General features: G+C 38.6%; 1 pseudogene; it reads right to left on the bottom strand.

Annotated features, from left to right (window-relative positions):
* Positions 1-4060: 4060 nt before the first annotated feature.
* LOC149172967 (boron transporter 1-like) overlaps positions 4061-21356 on the bottom strand; it is a 60690-nt pseudogene continuing 43394 nt past the window's right edge.

Below are 21356 nucleotides of genomic sequence, written 5' to 3'. Positions count from 1 at the left end.
CATAACTCATCAAGCTCAGAAGTAACTGCGAATCTCCAAGGAATGAATTCCTTCTGCATGCAAAAGATATCCTCAATGGAATATTCCTGCAACTGATAGTACATTGTCTCATCATCTGATCTCAACTGGGTCTCCGACTGAACTGACATGCATCAGTTATTTATGAGAGAATATTCAGTTATCTGAAGTGCAACAGTTACATGCATGCATGCATTAACTAACTGAACTAACAATCAGTTCCACAAACTGTTGGAACTAATCTAACTAGAATTAACTCAAATAATTGAGCTAACTAATTACAACTGCAAAGTACAACTCATCTTGATCTCCTTAATCAAGGGATAACTTCCTCAATCAAAGGGGAAACCGTTGCATGTCTTCACATAGACTTCATGTAGTATTTTCTACAACTAATTAACTCAAGATGAATTAATTAATTATTTTACAAACAGTTGCTAAGATCAAATTCAAATTTTAATTCTCAATTTTAGTTTAGGGACTAACTAAAATTGGAATGTATCTTGAAATTCTATTTATAGCAGTGCTATTTTTAGTATTTATTGTTGCTATTTTCAATAGTTGCAATACATATATATACATGTCGAAGCATCCATAAACCTCAATCCATTAACCTAGGATTAGAAAATAATCGTAGTTCCGTTGACCGAATCTACAAAAAACCATCATGCCCAAAACCATGTGTGAAATCCATGCACAAAACCATAGGTAGGTCCACCCACCTAATATAGGGTCCAAAAAAAAAAATTCCTGGGGCACTGCCCCAGACCCTGTGCACGGGGGAAACCACCCCCTGCTTACCCCCCGACAGGGGTGTTATAGACATTTTTGGGCACTGCAACCCCAATCATAAATGTCAATAAACCAAGGGCTCTTAAGTCGCTAAAAGTGTTGTTCCGACCCCTAAAAGAACAAGGTCAACTGATTACATCTTCTCCTAGAAGTTCTCCATGAAAAACTACTCAGAACTGGTCAAAACTAGACCATTTCACCTGCTCCATAGGCAAAGTGCGTTGCATCCCACCTGAATACACATAGTAGGTGCGATGCATGTCAAAAAACCCTTCTATGGGGTGCGATGGGCGAGAAGGGACAAATGGCAGGGTCAATCCCAGGGAAAATTTTAAGAACCCCCCCCCAAATTTATAAATATAATAATTGGGCGAATCTCCATGGTATATAGGAAAAATGGAAGGCGATTTTATCAATAATATAATATGTATATATAATTTTCTGGCGAATCTCTCACCAGGCATGGCGAATATTTTACTCAATTATAAAATCTTGTAAGAACTTGGCAATTCTTTCACTAAATAATAAAACTTTGTAAAGTCCTAGTGAATTTTAGCATTGTGAACTCTTAGAGAATTTTTTGAAGAAGTATAAAACCATATATGATAAGAACCACATGGTGGCAATATCACTATTTTTTTCACATTTCCACGACATGGAACTTGTCTATAAAATTATAAAAAAACCAACCAAGTCCCTTATAATATGTAGGTAAGCTTATAACAGAGTCTGATACCTCTATTATGCTTGTCTTCATTCAAGTGTCATAGCTGCTATACTTAACACTGTGAATCACAACTCTCTCAGAACTCAACTCTATAGTGTACTTAAAACCTTTGGAAATTGAATCTGACAACTCTATAAAAATGATTAGTGAAATAGAAGCTTTTGTGAATGAGCCCACTAACTATCACTGCTAAACAATCAATCTAGACTATGAAGTCTTCCATATTGATCACAATCGTGCTCACGATCAAGGGAGTGCGATCACCTGGCCTGACATAATGGCCATCATAGCTTCCCTACCAATACACAAGTATGTACTTTTTTGCAGTTAGAAAAATTACCCAAATTACAATCTATTTACTCCAGCCTATGTTGGAAAGTTATAGAAGGATGACTAGTGCAATCAATCCATTCCTTTTAGCCCTGGATTTGTTTCAGTTTAAAACAGAAGTATACAAATATACTTGTCCAATGTCTACTGCTACTCAGCATTAGTTAATTCATAAGAAAGTATGTAAACACACAAGCATAAATTCACACTCATGAATATCCCAACTTTCTATCAAGTTCTATGACTAGTGATGGAAATCACAATTATTTTCAAAAGCCTGGAATCATGCCTAAGCATCCTCTATGAATGACCCAATGCCTTCCTGGTTAGCTGTCTACATTAAAGTTGCAACAAACAATATGACATTAGGCATGGCTTGAAAGTAACAAACCGCTGCAGAACTCAGGCATAGATGGCAAGTACAGACCGCGTTTTCAAGATATCGGTTAGAAAATCCATAGCATATAATAGCACAAATTGAGAAACTCATAATGTCCTTTCTGTTGAATATTGTAGCCAATTTTCTCACAGATTATACTGCAGAGCATAAAACTGCTGATAAATTAACATAACACACAGGCTTCATATTCCTTGTATATGGCTTCATATTCTTTGTTTTTCTTCAAGTTTGTTGCTTTACAAGACTTAAATTATTCCTTCTGAATTTGTTTTACAAGACTTAAATTATTAAAGATAATAACAAATCTTCCCAACCATTCAAGATAAATCTGATTTAACTTGAATGCACATATTCTTTATTTCCATTATCTAAATGTTTTACTGTCATGAAAAATATATATTTCCATCTCAACATGAGCTAGCAAGAGTGCCTGTATGTAACATGATATAGTGGATGAAGGAGCCAACAATGAACCACAAAATGAGCATATTGTTGCATCTGAAAAAGCTTATGGGGTAATGCTATTTCCTTGTAGTATTTAGACATTTATTTCTAAATCTAGGGTATTGAATCTAGCAAAACATGATTTGAATTATAGCTGTTATCTTAGGATAAAATAGGGGCTACTTGTTACTTGAAGAGGATAGCATTTCTCTCTATCCGTATAAAAAAAATTCTACTCATGATATCATTTTATGTTAATTGGATATTGACAGTTTGTATTTAGTTTATTTCAGCGTTTTATTCTAGTCATTCATATATAATCTCTTATGTTATTGGTCATACATATATTATTGTTAACCTATTACTATTTATGTAGTTCAATCATAATTGATTCTTCAATATGTAAGAGGATGGCACATAGATATAGGCATCGAATCTTCTGTACATTCATTCTGAAAATCTTAATATAATTCTCCTATTCTCTCTCCTACTTTCTTTGTGAGGCCAGTGTATGTACATTTTTAGAATATCTCTTCATCATCTCATCTCACCTATTTGAATCTTTGTTAAGTTGGCAAGTTCATATTCGGAAAATTGTGCTATGAATGTTTAATGCTTTCTTTGTTCAACACTTTTCATTGGAAACTAGACTTCTATTAATGTTGAAACATTATGTTGCCTCTCTATTTTTCTATTAAAATGTATGACTGAAGTCTGAGACTGCCAAACCTCAAGCTTTGTTGCCAACAAAATGCCTCACTAGGCAGAGTAATTAACCCCTTAAACTACATGTTCCACAATCTGGGTAGACTAGGGTATGAGGGACTACAAAGCCTTTAACAAAAAAAGGAGGATACCTGCATGTTTACTGTTTGATCCAAACACTTTAACATAAAACAAAGGATATAAAAACTTCTGCATGCATTCCTTCAATGGACAGAGTTAACATGGCAGTGATTCAGGAAAAATTGGAAAAGGCGCTTTACACAGTTGAGTGCTAGTAAGGGTAGCTCTACTTGTCCGGAATATCAAGAACCAAGTAGCTCACTGTAAGAAAATGGTTAATGCTAAGGATGGTCCACCAACAGTGTTGTTCAACTAAATGAAGAGTTGAACTGTAGGCCGCTGCTTACAAGTTTGGAGGACCTTGGAAATGGTGTTCTTCCCAAGAGTTGAATCTCGAACAAGTGGCACCAGCCTACATGGTCCTTGACTTCAATCTGTGCATAATGTCTGGCACTTTGATCTACAGAAATGGCATAGAGGTGGTATATAATGTAATTGTGTCCTTCAGAACATAGATTGGTTGTCATCAATGTGCCACCACAATGGCCAACTGGTCAGGAAGAATACACAGCCCCTCTTCTATTGCAGAAACCCTGTTACGGGTTAACAAGAAGAAAGAAAAAACCAAAAAAAGAAGATCAAAAATCCAACTTTAGCCTGAACAAAAATGTGGCCATGCAAAATAAAGAGGGCCTAGTGCAATACTTGCACCACTCTGAGAAATGAATTGGATCTTTTTAAAGGTAATTGCTGGTTTAGCCATTACCTTTAAAAACTAACCAAGGGAAAACATTTACAGAAGTTCTAATATTGTAAGCCTTACCATTTCCTTTTCATTTGTCAAGTTTAATTTCCACATTTTTTATTTCAATGAAACATTAAAGGCTGCAAACTTTGTGGTTATGATCCAACTGGTAGAATAAGGATGGCTTTCTATGAAGCTCAAACCACTCACAGGACCCTTTAATACCACGGGGTCTACAAAACCACAAGACTGATATAATAGATTTCATGCTTCAAGAAAACAGAAATACTTCAAGCTTGACTTCCATTACATTTTTTTACACGCACTATATGGTCTACCCTGTCCTCTGAGATGGACAGAGGTTCTTTGTGAAGACACACCAAATACAACCGAGTGATTTATGGCACAATGATTAAATAATGATAAGCCAACAAAATATGTACTATTAAACATAAGATATGCTCACTCAAGGGAAAGATTACTAGCCGAGGATTTATACTCCAAACACCTAATTGGAAGTTGGTTTATGTGGCCTCAAACCAAATGCACTTGGACTCATATTTTTTCCTTGACTAACCAGGGGAATGCCCAAATGCTTTTCCCCTCTGTGAGGGCTATGTGTCTGTCTGATCTCACTTATACGGGGGCTATATATTTGTTTAGCTTCTGCAACTTGGGGACTTAATGCAGACTCAGATCCATGAATTGGTGTGCAATCACTCAAGCTAGTTATCCGTGGACTATATGTGTGTTTGACCTCACCGCGACTTCATGTAATCATCTCATCCAAAACTTCGCCATCATTTTCACCTGTTCCCATGCTTCCTAGTCCGAACCCCTGAATTCCAGCTTCCTGCAATCAATATATGTTACAGTTCAATTTATTATTGTTCATGTTGCAGGGCTTATGAAATAGAATTGAGTAATATTTTTAAAATTTGTTTGATATGTGTCTTGCACTCACTGTTATATTGCATGGCATTCCAGGGGCTTCTTCATACTCTACTGCATCCAATTCTTGAAGATGTGCTCCTTTGAAAAACTTGGGAAGGATATACTGCCTCGCTGGGACTAACAAGTTACAACATGATTAGTAGTGGGAAGAGAACACCATCTATAGGCACCCATGTGATACCAAAACATGCCAACAAATAACATGTCTGGAAAATGGTGAAAGTGGCAATTGTCTTGAAAGGCACCGTTTCAAGAAATGTAGCATGATACTCCTAAAGTTCTCTGTAACCATCAGTTCAACATTGATCAGCTTTGAAAACTATATTACAAGCATTAAATTCAATCACATTATAGTTTGAATAAAGTTCATACTTGTATCTACGGCTTGGAGCAGTGAAAAGAAACAATAGCCTTTCCCAAAATTGATTTCCTGGAAAACTCTCTATGGCCATGAAGGCAAAGTAACCCCAAAGCACAGAAGTTGGGATCTTTCTAATGATGGGCATTACTGCAAGGCAGCCAACCACCATCAGAGATTGCAACAAATTACTCAATTTTTGTTCTTTCACCTCAACAAGAAGCAGGTCATCCACGTCCTTGTCAACATTAAAAATTGATTCATCAACTGGGGCATCCATATTCCCAGTACTTGCGGCCAACTGAATTGTGGACTCTTTCAATTCCTTAAGTGCCTGCATAAATGGTTGGGACATGACAAGACAAATAAATAAAGGGAGAGGAAAATTAGATAAAATGAAACACCCAAACTCAAAAATAAGACCATTACCAAGGCAGGTGGAGGCTGATAAACCATTGGGGTCTGCATTTGCTCATAGGCTTCTTGCATGTTTCTGTATAATTGCCCTAAGGTTGAATTTTTCTGCATACTTTTCCAGATTGTTGTCACTAACTTGCTAAGCACCAACTGTAACAAAAGTACTTGTAAGTTACTCGTCTATAAAATGTCTGAATTGTGTCTTTTCCCTGAGAAGCTGCAATTGATAATTCCAATATATTAGTACCTGATGTTTGAGGGTAGCTAAGCCTTTCATGTGCATTAGAGATTCAGGAATAACACCATTTGAAGGAGGTATGCCAACAATACCACATAAAATAGTCTGTCACAATAAAAGGAAAATTTATGAATCCACTAGAGATTTTTTATGGAGGTGAAAACAAAGAATGAAGAGTTAGATCAAGATATCTTCAGGAGAGCAAAAGCTCTTCCAGAATAGGGTAGCCAGTGATAGTTGAACCTAAACATGAACCCTGACAAAAATTACAACATAGTTCTAAATAATATATATTTACTGTGGTAATGGGCCTTGACACAATCTCTGCAATAATGGCCCTGCTTGATACAACATCATTTTTCAAGGGTTTTTTGTGAAGTTTCCTTTAAACTTTTCTATGCAGACTTCTTCCCTTTCTTCTTAGTGATTTCAGTGTAAGTGCTCGGTATACACTCTTTTAAGTGAATCTGTTCCAGCAATGTTCTTTCTGCAGTAACATTCCACCAAGAAAGTTAGGCACTTTATCAGTGGCATTCACACTGGTCACAAATGGCTGAAACATTTTTTTCAACCATTGGAACAGTGGCACTACGAACTTTAGGATCAATTCTATCATCAACTCCTCCAAATTTTTCTTGCACATCCTGAATACGTATCGTATAAACAGTGATATACACAACCAATCATTTAAAATGCATACAGTCATTTCCTAGAATAGAGAATCCTTGTTCTGTTAGAGAATCCTAGTCCAAATATTACAAGAACTAATCAAACTTCTAATTTGAGGACCAATATGATCTGCAATAGTAAAACTTATAATGTACTGCACATCTTCATTGTGCTTCAAAAGCTTTACTAATTCTTTAGCAACAGTGCAATTTGTCTTCTTACCCTCCACAAGTCTTAACAATCAATTCTTCAATTATATGTTTAGCACCCTTCACTTGAAGATAGGATAATTCTTCCCATCAAGCTTAACATTGGGTAGAGGGATGCTTTAAAATTAAGATGAAGCTATCCTCCCCCTTGCTCAACAATTCTCTACAGATCTCAAAACAGAACCAAAGGTAATCTCAGGAACAGCGTACTATACTACTATGACAAAGAACCACAATTCTGAAAGAAACATCAGTTTGGTTAGGATCTTCAAACAGCTACCAAGGAATCAAGCAAATGCTGCTCTGCAATTCCAAGACTTCAAGTATCCAGATGCATTGCATTGCTCTATGGCACATCAATGCAATTAATTAAGCATAGAAATAACATCTCTATGTAGCGGCACTTAAAATATTACAAAAGGTGATCATTCACTGAGGTACATTCCAAAAAATATATAATTATTGTTGCCACATCATCCAGATTTAGAATAATAATCTATTGGAATGGACACATTGATAAAAATTCCATTGTTGAGTTTGGGTTTGAGTTATTTCTTCCTCTAACTGCTCTCCAAAGCTAACTATTCAAACCAAGTCACCCTTCAATGACATACAACTCACAAGGTTCTCAAAGGCAGAAAAATCAAAAGCGTATAACAGTTAATATGTCCTTTACTGCTCCATTTTCAGGTGAAAGATTCTCAGTAATATAAACAGATCTTCCAATAGTCAACATGTAACAACAACCAAGAAAATATAGGAATCCACCAATAAACTATAATGCAAGGTCTTTTTTCTCTTTTCGAAAGGTTTCCATGAAAAACTTGTTCAAATTCATTTGTAGAGTAAGCACATAAAACGTTAATGTAATTAACCTTGAGCATGGAACATAATTCTTCTTAATCTCCATGATATTCAAGAATCAAACTCCAATGGCAGCATTGGCTTCAACACGTCTTCCTTTTATCCCTTCAAAGCTGCCATGGGTCATGATGGCTTGATCAATGATCGCATGCTCTTAAGACCAACAGTCTATACATAATTAGACTACAGTCTATACAACAGTCTATACAGACACTGTGTTCAATCCAGATTTTGATTACAAACACCATTGAGGCCATACGGTATCTCCAATTTTTCACATCATTGAGGTCATCAGTATCTCCAGTTTCAAACAGCATTCAGGCCACATTTGCTTCAAAGTGCTTACAAGTATTGTCAAACAGCAGTACATTCTAAATTTACTCATATTACACTTGAGAACTAGAACACATACCGCTTGAGAAGAGAGCTGTTGCCGCTTCAAGTACCTCAAGTGTAATATGAGTAAAGTTAGGCCTAAGCACCTTTATTATTGAGATTGAGTGCTTTCAAATACCAGGAGACAGGTGTGTGTGTTGACTTCAAGTTTGGCCTGGGAGAATTATTACACACTTTAAGCAGATTCTGTGAGGTTTCAAGGCACAGTGGGAACAAATCTTCAACTAAGGAGGTTGAGAACTGTCTAGTGACCTAGAACAACTAAGTGGGTTATGCGAAGATATTTATTAAGGGTGGTTGTGTTGAAGGTAGTAGGGAGGTTTAGAATGCAAGACAGGGGCGAGTATAGTCACTATGAGAAAGAACTTGTGGAAAATCTGGGAAAATCAAGATTGTTTGTTATGTCAAAGGTCAAAGGAATAGAGCAATTGACTAGTGGGTCATAACGTAAGGTTCCACAGTTAAGGCTGCTAGAAAAAGGGACCGGAAGAGCCAAAAATGGGAAGGTGAATGAATGAGATGGACTACGTTGAATGATGGAAATATGAGAGTAGCCAAAAGGTATGCATTAAGTGGTACTAGAGCAATATTGATGCTCTTGGGGATTGACAAGTGATTGAGGACGTTTCTGCAGTGAACCAAAAAGATTTATAAGATTGCTCGTGAAGAAGAGACATCAAAGTTGAGACAAAGAAACCAAGAAAATTTTGGGCAAGAGGAACCTAAGAAAAAAAGTGAGGAGAGAAAGAGATTGAGAATGGAATACAGGATTGGAGCATATTAAAGAAGTACCAACCAAGTGTAGAGCTAGGAAGAACTGAGATATTGAGACCTCAGAGGTTAAGGAACTAGTAGGTAACTGGTTTGTATTTTTTTTTAAATGTATACAAGGAGTTAATCCTTACAGTGGTAATAGTAGAAGGAGTGGTAACAAAGGACCAATAAAGTTCTTAAAGTGTATGGCAAGAAACTTACGACAAATAGGCTACAAAACAAAACATAGAAGGTTTCTAGCTGAGGTCCTCAAAGAGAAGAGAACAAGTGGAGTTCTCAAAAGGTGAGAAAAGTGTAGAAGCCATAGAAGACCAGAGCATGCTCAAGTGGGTTCCAGAGGAGGGAACCAGAGGAATACCAAAAGCCTAGGTTGAGGTGAAGTGGGTGAGATATTGGGTAACAAGTGATGGAGAAGAACTGTTAAAGGGGCTTGAGTGTAGCTCACAATGAGCAAGAGAAAGCTCACAAGAAAGGAGGAAAGAAGATGGCTACTGATGGACATAATTCAAAGAGAGGCCATAACAAAAGGGAGAAGCATGCCAAGGAAAATGGCATGAGTAAAGAAGAAATTGAAAAGGAGATTTATGAGTTGAAGGAGAGATTCAACATAGTCAAAATGAGGCTTGAAAAAGAATACCAAAGGTAGAGATGGGACCTAAGGAAGAAGGCCAAATTACTTGTCAGAAAAAAGATTTTAAGAGGAAGCCCCCTAAAGCTAGAAAGCTAGGGAGGAAGATGAAGCACCTGTTGAGCCTAAAGTTGAATTAGTTCACTATTTTGAACCAGAGCAGGGAATAGTCCTTGATGATGAGGAAGATGTTGAAGAGAGACTATCAGAGAGTCTCATGGACTGCATAAAGAGTTCAAATCAACATATGGATTTGTTGATAGAAGATATGGTGGAAAAAGCATCATAACAGTAGAGGTAGCTACACAAAGAGGATGTCGATGAGACAATAAATGAAAGTCTCATGGGAGGTTAGCTAGAAGTGCTTGTAACATATATACCATATGCGGCTAAAGAGCTTGGTGATTATGATATTGATGCTATGTGTATAGATGCAGATGATAAGGATTTTCAAGAGGGACAATCATTCATAGTTGTCATAAGAATAGAAGAAAGAGAAGGAGTACCTTCCTAAAGCATGGAAGGAAGACAAAATTTGATGTTGGAGGCATCAGAAGAGGCCAGGTAACCTTTTATTTTTAAAATTGGTGAATTTTATGTGAATGCATGCTTTGCATGTGAGGAGAATGGACAACTGGTCCAAAAGGAGAACGAGAGAACTAAATTGATCCAAGAAATCCAAATTGAGGTAGTAGATGCTAGACAATCCTCAAGGAAGGATGAGTTCCCAAAAGGAAAAAACAATGCATAATGAAGCCAAGATAACCTTGCAAGCAATTTTCAGAAGTGACCATGGATCCTAGCAGCCATGTGAAATATGGATAACAAAACCAAGTTTATGTTAAGACAAGGAAGGAGGCAAAATTATCCCTCAAATGTCATTAAGGAGGAGGCCTTGAACAATCAAAGAATGCATCTATAAGAGAGAAATTGTAGAAGAGGGGATGAACAACATCATGATGCAATGTTCTTTAGAGATCGGTTGATCAATCCAAGGTTTAAGGATTGGCTTGAGTAACATTGTTCAAAGAATGCAATCAATAAGACAAAGGTGTCGAGCTTATTGCTGCAACTGGAGAGCTTGGTTCAACAACAAGAATTATGAATGTTGGCACCCAAGGTATAGTACAATTAACCACAAAGAGAGACTCATTTTTCATGTGAAGTCCTTGAGATGAAGACTACAATTGTGGAGGAGATTGTATTCTAGTATGATGGCAAAGGATAACCAAATGAAGAGGAGAAGGGAGAAGGATTATCTCTCATCGGGCAACGATGGTGGAGGTAGCCAAGTTTTTTGAACACATTAGAGTTGTTGTTGGATGATGAAATGACAACTAAGGTAGTACATTCTAAATTTACTCATATTACACTTGAGAACTAGAACACATACCGCTTGAGAAGAGAGCTGCTGCCGCTTCAAGTACCTCTTATGAAAACTTTTCAAAAGGTCTATACAAAACTTGAACTACAGTCTATACAGACACTGTGTTCAATCCATATTTTGATTACAAACACCATTGAGGCCATACGGTATCTCCAATTTTTCACATCATTGAGGTCATCAGTATCTCCAGTTTCAAACAGCATTCAGGCCACATTTGCTTCAAAGTGCTTACAAGTATTGTCAAACGGCAGTACATTCTAAATTTACTCATATTACACTTGAGAACTAGAACACATACCGCTTGAGAAGAGAGCTGCTGTCGCTTCAAGTACCCCAAGCTCAAACTAGTCTGTTGTTCTTTCTTGCATCAAAAGAACTGAGTACAATAAGAAACAAGTTCCATGAGTATAAAATCAACCAATACAAATGAATATTACATTTTTTATCATCACCCAACGAACAAGAACCAAACAAAACTCAAGTCTAAGGAAGGTTTATCAACTTGATGTCGAAATAAGTACCATGAACAGGTATACCCCATCTTCCGGAAAGCAATTGCAATCCCTGAGAAAAGAAATAATCTTATTGTCTACCACAGTACAGACTATCAACATCTGAGACAAAAATTCATTCCCAAGTAGTCCAAAGCACCTCATATCAGTTTCTCTATTACAAATCAGACAATATTAATACAACATATTTCTTGCCTCAAAAACTTTTCAAAAGGTCTATACAAAACTTGAACTACAGTCTATACAGACACTGTGTTCAATCCATATTTTGATTACAAACACCATTGAGGCCATACGGTATCTCCAATTTTTCACATCATTGAGGTCATCAGTATCTCCAGTTTCAAATAGTATTCAGGCCACATTTGATATAAATAGTGCTAACTGACCCATGACTCAGGCAAGAAAACACCCAATTCCCCCACTCAACCCTATGAACCAGCCCATACTTGGCAACATGACTATAACGCTCCCTCTCACCATAAAAGACATTTGAGACAATTGTACCGAGATCAAGCTGAATGAAAAATATGAACAATACAACAATCATTGCCTAGATCTTTCCAACACGAAAAATACATGGGAATCAGAAGCAGGAAGTTGCCTTCTCCATCACAATATTCATCTTGGGATACTGGCAGACTGCAAACATCCAAATGCTGTAATATTTAGGGTAAGTACTGATAACTTTCCAGCTCAACAACACAACAAAAGGGAGGACACAGACAATCATAAAAAGAGTAAGAAGATCACGGCTACTTATCCCATGCTTGAATATCAGCAGAGTTAATATACCTTTTACACGAACATGAGAATAAAGGGGCCTAATTTCTCGCGCTCAGCCAACAATTCGGTCAAGTACCGACTGTTGTTGTTGCTGCTGCAGTGGCATGAGCCGTTCAAATCCAAGAAACAATGGATACCGAAACCAGAGAAGAATAAGCGGATTGAAATCTGAAAATGCAAGAATATCCCACCGAAACTGCTACTGCTAGATTTGTGAACTAGGATGAAAAAACCTATTTCAAAACCATTTTTATACAGGGACCCAGGGAGCCATATACACCAAAACAGCGGGCTGAATCCGTCAAAACAGGGAGCCGCCCTCCATTTGAAAACAAATTAAGCTCCACCCTCCATTTCAAAACAAATCTAACATCCCATGACCAAATCGACCCTCACAAACCACTCCCAAACCAGAAAACCCAAACTGTAAATCAAAAATGGCCATTTTGCTCTCCCAAACCAGGAGCAAATATCAAAATGGGGGCGATTTTGATCAAATACGATTCCGCAAATATCAAAATGGGGCGATTTTGATCAAATACGATTCGGTTAGTTTATCCGCCCTGGGCTAAAATAAAATAATAATAAAAAAAAAAAAAAAAAAAAAAATTTAAATAAAATATGGGCTAATTATATAAAAAAAAAATTATTATTTTAATTAAAAATTCGCCCCATTAAAATATAAAAAGCCTTAAATTTCGCATTTGGGCTATTATTCGCCCCTAAAATTAACCTTGGTCAATCCGCAAGGTGGAGGAGCATGGAATCTTCCAGAAACCTCTCCTGTGACACTTGCTTCTCTGAATTCGACCAGGGATGAGTAAGATATCATCAATCTCCAAGTGGAATCAAGAACTATCAGAGAGAAGACACTAATCAAATCTCAAAAGCTGACTCACCCCCCTTGCAAACATCTATATATGGATCCCTCATCCCAGAGATCCAGAGGCTGGAATTTTGTATCTTGTAAGGAAGTGTTGCTGGTTTCTTGGTGCAATATCATAGTGTTGGGTGATCTAAGCTTTTCATGAGGTGAAGAAGGGCTTCTTGCTGAGAGGATGATGCTGGGTCGGAACAATTGGTTGTAATCCTCTTTGCTCTTTCTTGATTATTAATAAAGCTATTCAAGTTTTCCTCCACATTTTTGTGTGATTGATGTTGTATGCATTTGTGTGGTTAATATACATCTGATCCTATATTGTTTATGATAATAGATCTATGTTCTCATATAGTGTTATGCTGCTTTGATTCTACAGGTGCTCTTTGAAGCTGGGTGTACAAGGAAACAAGTAGCGGAAGACTATCAGAAGGGAGAGGAATCAAGCAAGGAACCAAGCGCAAGACTGAGGTTGGTCTCCTTTATTCTTCTCTCATCTATTTCTCATAAAGGAAAACGAAAGTGGTTTTAGTGTGTTTGTTTCTAAGGTAGCTATCACCCTTAGTGGGACTAGCAGTTCTGCATAGACACTAGTTTTCCCGATAACAAAATGGCGACTCCGCTGGGGAGCGAATAGATTGTTTGTTTATCTACATTTGTTTACTTTATAAACTTACAGACGGAGCCTGAAGTTGAGCCAGGTAGCCTTCGAACTGCATTTGCTATGCAAATGCAAAGTAGATAAATGCCGCTTCAGTCTATCTCTGGGTTTTGTTTATGAATTAAACAATTGATTTACAAGCTCTCTAATTTCCCTTGTGGTGGCTCTAGTAACCTCTTTAGATCTACCCCTATGATTGATTTACTGATTACCACTTACTCGGCCTAAATCCTTGAACTGAACTGCAAACTGTGACTCAGAACCCAATCAAAGTCTCGTCCCTGGTCCAGCACACTGCCTGTTCTATGAACTTCAAATGCATCGCACTTCCCGAGTGTAGTAGGTGCGCTACATTTCAGTTTCACTATGTTACAAGTGCGCTAATCAGACAAGGCCTTGTTCCTAAATTTTGGTTTCTGTGTTCATTATTTTCAGCTCTATTCAAGAGTTTTGCTGCCTGTAGTCAGTACACCTCTGTTGAAACCCCCTTCCTTGTTGTTATTCCGCCTCCATTGTGCAAAGAACTGTAAATGTTTTTATATATTTTGAGTCATTTTTAGTTCTCCTTTACAAGGAAGTAGTATAATTGTACTGTTGTTTCTTGATTTGAAAGTGTCGCAAGTGTCATTTTCAGTCATAGAAAAGAACCCGATTGTTCTTGATAGTTGATTACATTGTTACTCTTGTATTTGATTTGAATTAGTAGTTTTTCAAGTGTCGAAAGCAAGTTTTCAATTCCGAATCGCAAAGTGTTGTCATTGTCCTCATTTTGTCTTGAAAAGAAACTTGTTAGTAATTGTCACTTTGAAAAATAATTCAGATTTGCACATTAGCTTTCTTTTTATCATTTACACATTAAGAAGGCTGAAAAAAAATACATGCATGTGCATTTTCATTTAGACTGTTTGTTGGTTTGATTTAGGACAGTGCATATAGTGTGTGCTCTTTTCTCTTTGTTGAAAGAACGCCATCTCTCTTTCCTTAGTAGCTAGGATTTTCATTTGCAAAAAGAAGATTAAACGACTGTTTATCATCTTAGATTGAATTTTAGGAATTGTACATCTACATCACGTGGTGAACCTGAAAGGAAAATTTCTTAAGCAAGATCAACCATAAAATAAATTTAATGAATCTAAAAACGCTTTGGAACCTAACGCACAACATCTAGAAGTCTAGGCTAGAGACGTATTCCGGCGTCGTAAAGCCTGGTAACTGTTGTTTTCACTGTTGGTTGGGTGATTCCTCCACTTTGAGACGATAAGTGCCAGTATGGACTTGTGCTCCCACGTACCGTCGAGTATATTTTGGGAGACCACAATAGGCTTAATCCTTTATCCATAGGAAGTTGTGTCTGCCGCCCTATCGACCACAATGCACTGAACACAACATTCGGGAAGATTGACTGCCATACCGTAAAAAGTATTCTGCAGTTTTGCGATTGGTTTGGTAATCCCTCTGTCTAGATTTCCAGAGCAGTCCCTTTTGTTCCTTTTCAGACTCCTTAACGGAAAAGGTCCATCTGAGCACTTGTCACTTTAGGCTCATTCAAAATCGAAGGCGACTAGAGTCATCTTTTGTTTTTTCTCGACTCTTAAAAATTGAAAAAACAAGTTGTGTCGAAGCGTCTAAAATTTATTTTAAATGGAATAATTATCACCTTTCCTATGTTGGTCTTAGGTTGAGGAAAATGGAGTCCACCAACCAAGGAGTTCCCCTTGGAGGAAATCCTAGTCCCTTCTCCTCTTGGGGAGATGTTGGTGCACCCCATATGGCCACATTGTCGCTTCCAGGATTGACAATCGGCTTGCCCGTATGGCTCTTCTCAACCTCTATCGTTCATAACACCGCGATTCCTGAACAATCAAGTCAGCAACTAAATGATTCCAGAGTTATCCCCCAACCCTCTACTTCGTCCAATTCTTCCTCTCCTCCTTCCTCTTTGCTTGATGAAGCTGGTAAAGCCAAAAATCAAGTAACCGAGAAGAAGAAGGAAAAGAAGAAGAAAGAGAAGAAGAAGAAGGAGCCAAAGGCGAAAAGGGGCAACCAGGCATCGTCTAGCGAAAATCCACACGCTGCACCGACCAGGCCTAAATCGCCATGTGTCATTTGCAAAGGAGAGCACTATCATCGAGATTGTCCTTGCATCCCTCGGATCTTAAGGGATTGTTCTCCTCGTTTGCACAATCTGGTGTCGTCAACCTCTGATCATGTTGAAAGTACACCGTTGACTAGTGAAAGTGAAGCCCCTGGACAAAAAGGAAAATGTAAATTTCCTTGTAAACTATGTGAAGGCAATCACACCATCCACCATTGTCCCTTCTTAGACGAGGCTAAAAGAGTTCTGGATGACCGTCCAGTTTCACCGTTACGGCTTCCTCCTGGATATAAGAAACTCCTACCGAATCCGTCACTAGTTGAAAATCCGGCTGACACGCCCTTGTGGTCGGCCGAAGCATCTATCATTGAAGATAAACCATCTGAATCCACACCAGATGAAAGTCAAAAGGTCGAGGTGGTAGTTGACCCGGTCTTGCCTTCAGAGGATCCATCTTCAGATGATACAGTCACCGAAGAGAACAAGGATGACACCGTCCAAATTCGTTTCGTAAGCATAGACTCCGATGAACATGGGGGCAGTCTACCCATTCCTTTACCGCAGGAAGGAAGTTCATCAGAGTCATATCCGGTCGTCTATTCGGTCCCACCTCCAAGCAACCTGGTTGTTTCCTTTGACTGGAATCTACTAGGCAGACCCCGTTTACCGGCTAGTGTACCATTCCGAATCATCGCTCAAATATATAGAATGGTCATGGCCGGTACCATCATAGATGAAGGGGCTTCTATGAGTATCCTTTCCTCAACTGCTTGGAAAGCGCTTGGTTCGCCATCGCTTTTGCCTGAGATGAGAAATCTAACAGGCTTTGACAAAGGAACCAGTCAACCATTAGGGATCCTTCCCAATGTGCCCATAACATTGAGAGGGAAAACCGTTCACATGAACGTAATGGTAGTCCAAGGACCCCTAGATTATAATCTACTCCTTGGACGAGACTATATTTATTGCATGGGAGCCATTGTCTCCTCACTCTTTAGAGTAATGTGTTTTCCGCACGAAGGAAGAGTGGTCAAGCTCGTAGACCAACTTTCATTTCCCGGTTCACACAGAGCAAATAGTCATATACCAACCCTGAATGGTATTTTCATGCAAGGAATGTCTCATCAATCCCCAGTCCGTCCTCCTGATGAGCGCGAGTGATTCGAAGGATATGACTGAAACCCAGGGGGCATGCACCCTGGTCTACTTCGGCAGGGAAACTTCAAGTATAGGGTAGGTTTCTGCGAGGGATATATGACTAGTCTAACACACCCGTCCATTTAGGAAAATGGGATTAGTCTAGAATAAGATTCCCTCATCAAAGTTATGTGAGTGGAGGCGTCTGTGCCACTCACCTTTGTCTATTTCGGTAGACATCGCCGAAGAAGTGTTTTGTTTGTGGTATAGATAGAACAACCTCTGGTAACCTAAAAAGGTAGGCCTTTCCCGATAGAACAAATGTTTTGTCTGCAAATTGAGGGGTAACCTGAAAAGGTAGGCCTTTCCTGATAAAACAAATGTTTTGTCTGCAAATTGAGGGGTAACCTGGAAACTCTACTTCGCTATACCTGGGGGAATGCAAACCTTTTGGCGTGCAAGCGAAGAGCGACCATTTATTTTTTAAATTTATAGGTCCTCTACCCCTTTAAACTCGTAGGATTGGTCGTTTCCTAACTTGCATAAAGAAAGGATGCAGGGCAAAGCTTTGAAAAATGTCATTTTTAGATGAGACATTCCTATTATACGACTGGATCGAGCAGTTTTAACGCGGACTTCAAGCTCGTTAAAAAATAAACATAAGCAATGAGCAAATGTTTCTCCAGAGTTTAAGCTCATTTTAAAATAAAAAATGAACCAATTTCCGGTAAATAACCATCGTGAATGTAGTACTTCAGCCTTTAAAGCCTTGGTCGTGTTCTCATCATCACCTCCACTCTGTATTGGCCGATCATTCACCTCCATTTGATTGTTTACCCCTTTTGAGGAACAACTGTGAAGAGTGATCCTGTTAGCCATCCTTGTGACACTGCCGTGATTGGAAAATTCCAAACCTTACCTGGAATCAGCTGCTACCCGAATTTATCACTCGTTCCTCAAAGACGAGTCTCCTTTAAGCTCTTTTCAACTGACTCGTAAAATATGAAAAGATTTCCGAGCCATTGGCCTCTCCAGCTCGTTAAAGTGACCGGAAGTGCTATCCCTCCTTTAGATTTTAATCTTTTTGGACCTAAGGCATTATTACACAAAAAGATCGAGCGCTTGTTTTGTTCGGCTCGTTAAAATTACTGAAAATTCATCCCTTTTGTATTGTTTTATACTTTTTCGGACTTAAGGGATTAGATGACGAAAAAGGATTTGTGGAGTTTCCTTTACATCCCTTTTCAGACTCTCTAAAATTGAAAAGGACCGAGTTATCTTTGTCATTAAACTCGTTAAAACCTAATAGCGACAAACTTGTCCATAACAGACAAGAACGAGTTTCACTATCGCTAGGCTCGTTAAAACATAGCGATGGGTTTTCACGAAGGGAAAATTATAGAAAAAGCATATGTTATCCTCCTCAAGCTTGACAAAATAAAGAGGTACTGGTCAGCAATGACTGGGGAAAAATTGGGAAGAAAACTTGAAGAAACTTTGTTGGTAGCAAGTCGCTCTTGAACATGACACTTTCACTCCGCATCTGAGTGGGGTTGGGTTGTTCCATTCATTGGTCACATCACCATGGTTTCGTCACACCATCCACATTTGGGGTTAATGCTACCAATCCATCATGTCAGTGTCACTGATATGTTCAAGAGAAGTCGCTCAGAGAATTCACCTGTGTCTCACCCACTGCAATACATTTTCGCTCCATTCTTTCATGACCGCCACCCTGAACCTTATATCACCAGATCATTTTCACCTCCATTAAAATCATTTGCTCCGTTCCGTGTCATTGATGTGGGATTCACTAAGGCCCTCCTATGACGGATCGCTTCTTGTCGACATCAACTCATTATCCAAGAATTCGATCTAGGAACAACCCTTTTAGTACTTTGAAGCTTGCATGCCTCAATGGCAAGTTTCTCACTTCCAGCGACAGGTTTACATCAATGGCCTTCGACCGAAAGATTTTCTGTGGTGTTTGACGCCAAGTCCTTTATTCACACCACGTGAATTGTATTGTAGTACCTTGAGGGTCATCGTCATTATCGGTGATTCCTCTCATGCCTGTTAACAACTTACATGATTGGCTGGTAATCAGGCGATGTCTTTCCATTTTCGACTCTAGAACATCTCTCCCATGGATCGACTTGTACTTTCAGTGAAGATCGAATGAGATTGAAGACCCCGCATCTAGTTTCATCCATCCGGGCTGTGATATATATTCAGGAAAATAGAGACATCAAATGTACATCATTTCTACACAGATAATCATCCAATCTAAGGGATGATGGCTCTACCAGAATCATCAGCCTACACTCAGACGATTGTCTGTCCTATGTACATGAAAATGAATTTATGAAGCTGAGCATGGGAATGCCCACCTCAGCTAGATCATGAAAATAATATGAAGATAATGTATTGTATTGTATCTTATTACAGGTCTCCTTCAAGCTTGAAAGAACTTCAGATCCTCATGATAAAGCATTTCACCCGACATCGACAAATTAACGACCTCATGCTTTAGGGGGAAACTGTTATAGACATTTTTGGGCACTGCAACCCCAATCATAAATGTCAATAAACTAAGGGCTCTTAAGTCCCTAAAAGTATTGTTCCGACCCTTAAAAGAACAAGGTCAACTGATTACATCTTCTCCCAGAAGTTCTCCATGAAAAACTACTCAGAACTAGTCAAAACTGGACCATTTCACCTGCTCCATACACACAATAGGTGCGATGCATGTCAAAAAACCCTTCTATGGGGTGCGATCGCCGAGAAGGGACAAACGGCAGGGTCAATCTGCAAGGTGGAGGAGCATGGAATCTTCCAGAAACCTCTCCTATGACACTTGCCTCTCTGAATTCGACCAGGGATGAGTAAGAGATCATCAATCTCCAAGTGGAATCAAGAACTATCAGAGAGAAGACACTAATCAAATCTCAAAAGCTAACTCACCCCCCTTGCAAACATCTATATATGGATCCCTCATCCCAGAGATCCAGAGGCTGGAATTTTGTATCTTGTAAGGAAGTGTTGCTGGTTTCTTGGTGCAATATCATAGTGTTGGGTGATCTAAGCTTTTCATGAGGTGAAGAAGGGCTTCTTGCTGAGAGGATGATGCTGGGTCGGAACAATTGGTTGTAATCCTCTTTGCTCTTTCTTGATTATTAATAAAGCTATTCAAGTTTTCCTCCACATTTTTGTGTGATTGATGTTGTATGAATTTGTGTGGTTAATATACATCTGATCCTATATTGTTTATGATAATAGATCTATGTTCTTGTATAGTGTTATGCTACTTTGATTCTACAGGTGCTCTTTGAAGCTGGGTGTACAAGGAAACAAGTAGCAGAAGACTATCAGAAGGGAGAGGAATCAAGCAAGGAACCAAGTGCAAGACTGAGGTTGGTCTCCTTTATTCTTCTCTCATCTATTTCTCATAAAGGAAAATGAAAGTGGTTTTAGTGTGTTTTTTTCTAAGGTAGCTATCACCCTTAGTGGGACTAGCAGTTCTGCATAGACACTAGTTTTCCCGATAACAAGGGGGGGAAACCACCCCCCCTGTGAGCCCCCTACACATGGGGTAGTCATGGAAAGAATATAACACAACCTAACAGAGATAAGCTACCACTACCCGAGCTAGTTTATTTCCGATCTGTTTGTAAGCATATTTTAGTATTCTCATATTAAAGAAATGAAGTGTTATTTATGCTGCATTTCTGTATTTATGGTTATAAGTGTAATTTTTTGCATTCTTGTTTAAGTTTAGATCAGTGGTATCAGAGCAGTCTTCTCTTTCTCTGTTTTTCTTTGCATCTCCCCAACAAGGTAAGGGTATAAGGAGTTAGGGCTCGATCCGGTTGAACCTTTACAAGACTAGCCTCGCAAACCTCGACGGCCTCCCATGGTGGAAGAAAAGACATCTCCTCGCTCAGCATGACATACGGATACACTATCAAGATTGAGCAAAAGTTTAAACAAAAGAAGTGAGAGTTTGGATCTGTGAATCCAAAGCAAGGAAAGTGCGGCCCCAAACCACATAGCAAAGGACAAAGACAAGGCGGGGTGACCCAAGACAACTCGTTGAAGCTGAAAGCAAAGAAAAACACCACGAAGACAAAGAAGGACACAAGAAAATGGTGT

The sequence above is a fragment of the Pinus tabuliformis genome, chromosome 4_2 (assembly GCF_031772625.1).
Source record: "Pinus tabuliformis cultivar Carrire ecotype Pingquan chromosome 4_2, CPIR1, whole genome shotgun sequence".
NCBI lineage: Eukaryota > Viridiplantae > Streptophyta > Pinopsida > Pinales > Pinaceae > Pinus > Pinus tabuliformis.
The sequence above is the reverse complement of the archived record's forward strand: the minus strand, read 5'-3'. Positions and strand labels throughout refer to the sequence as shown.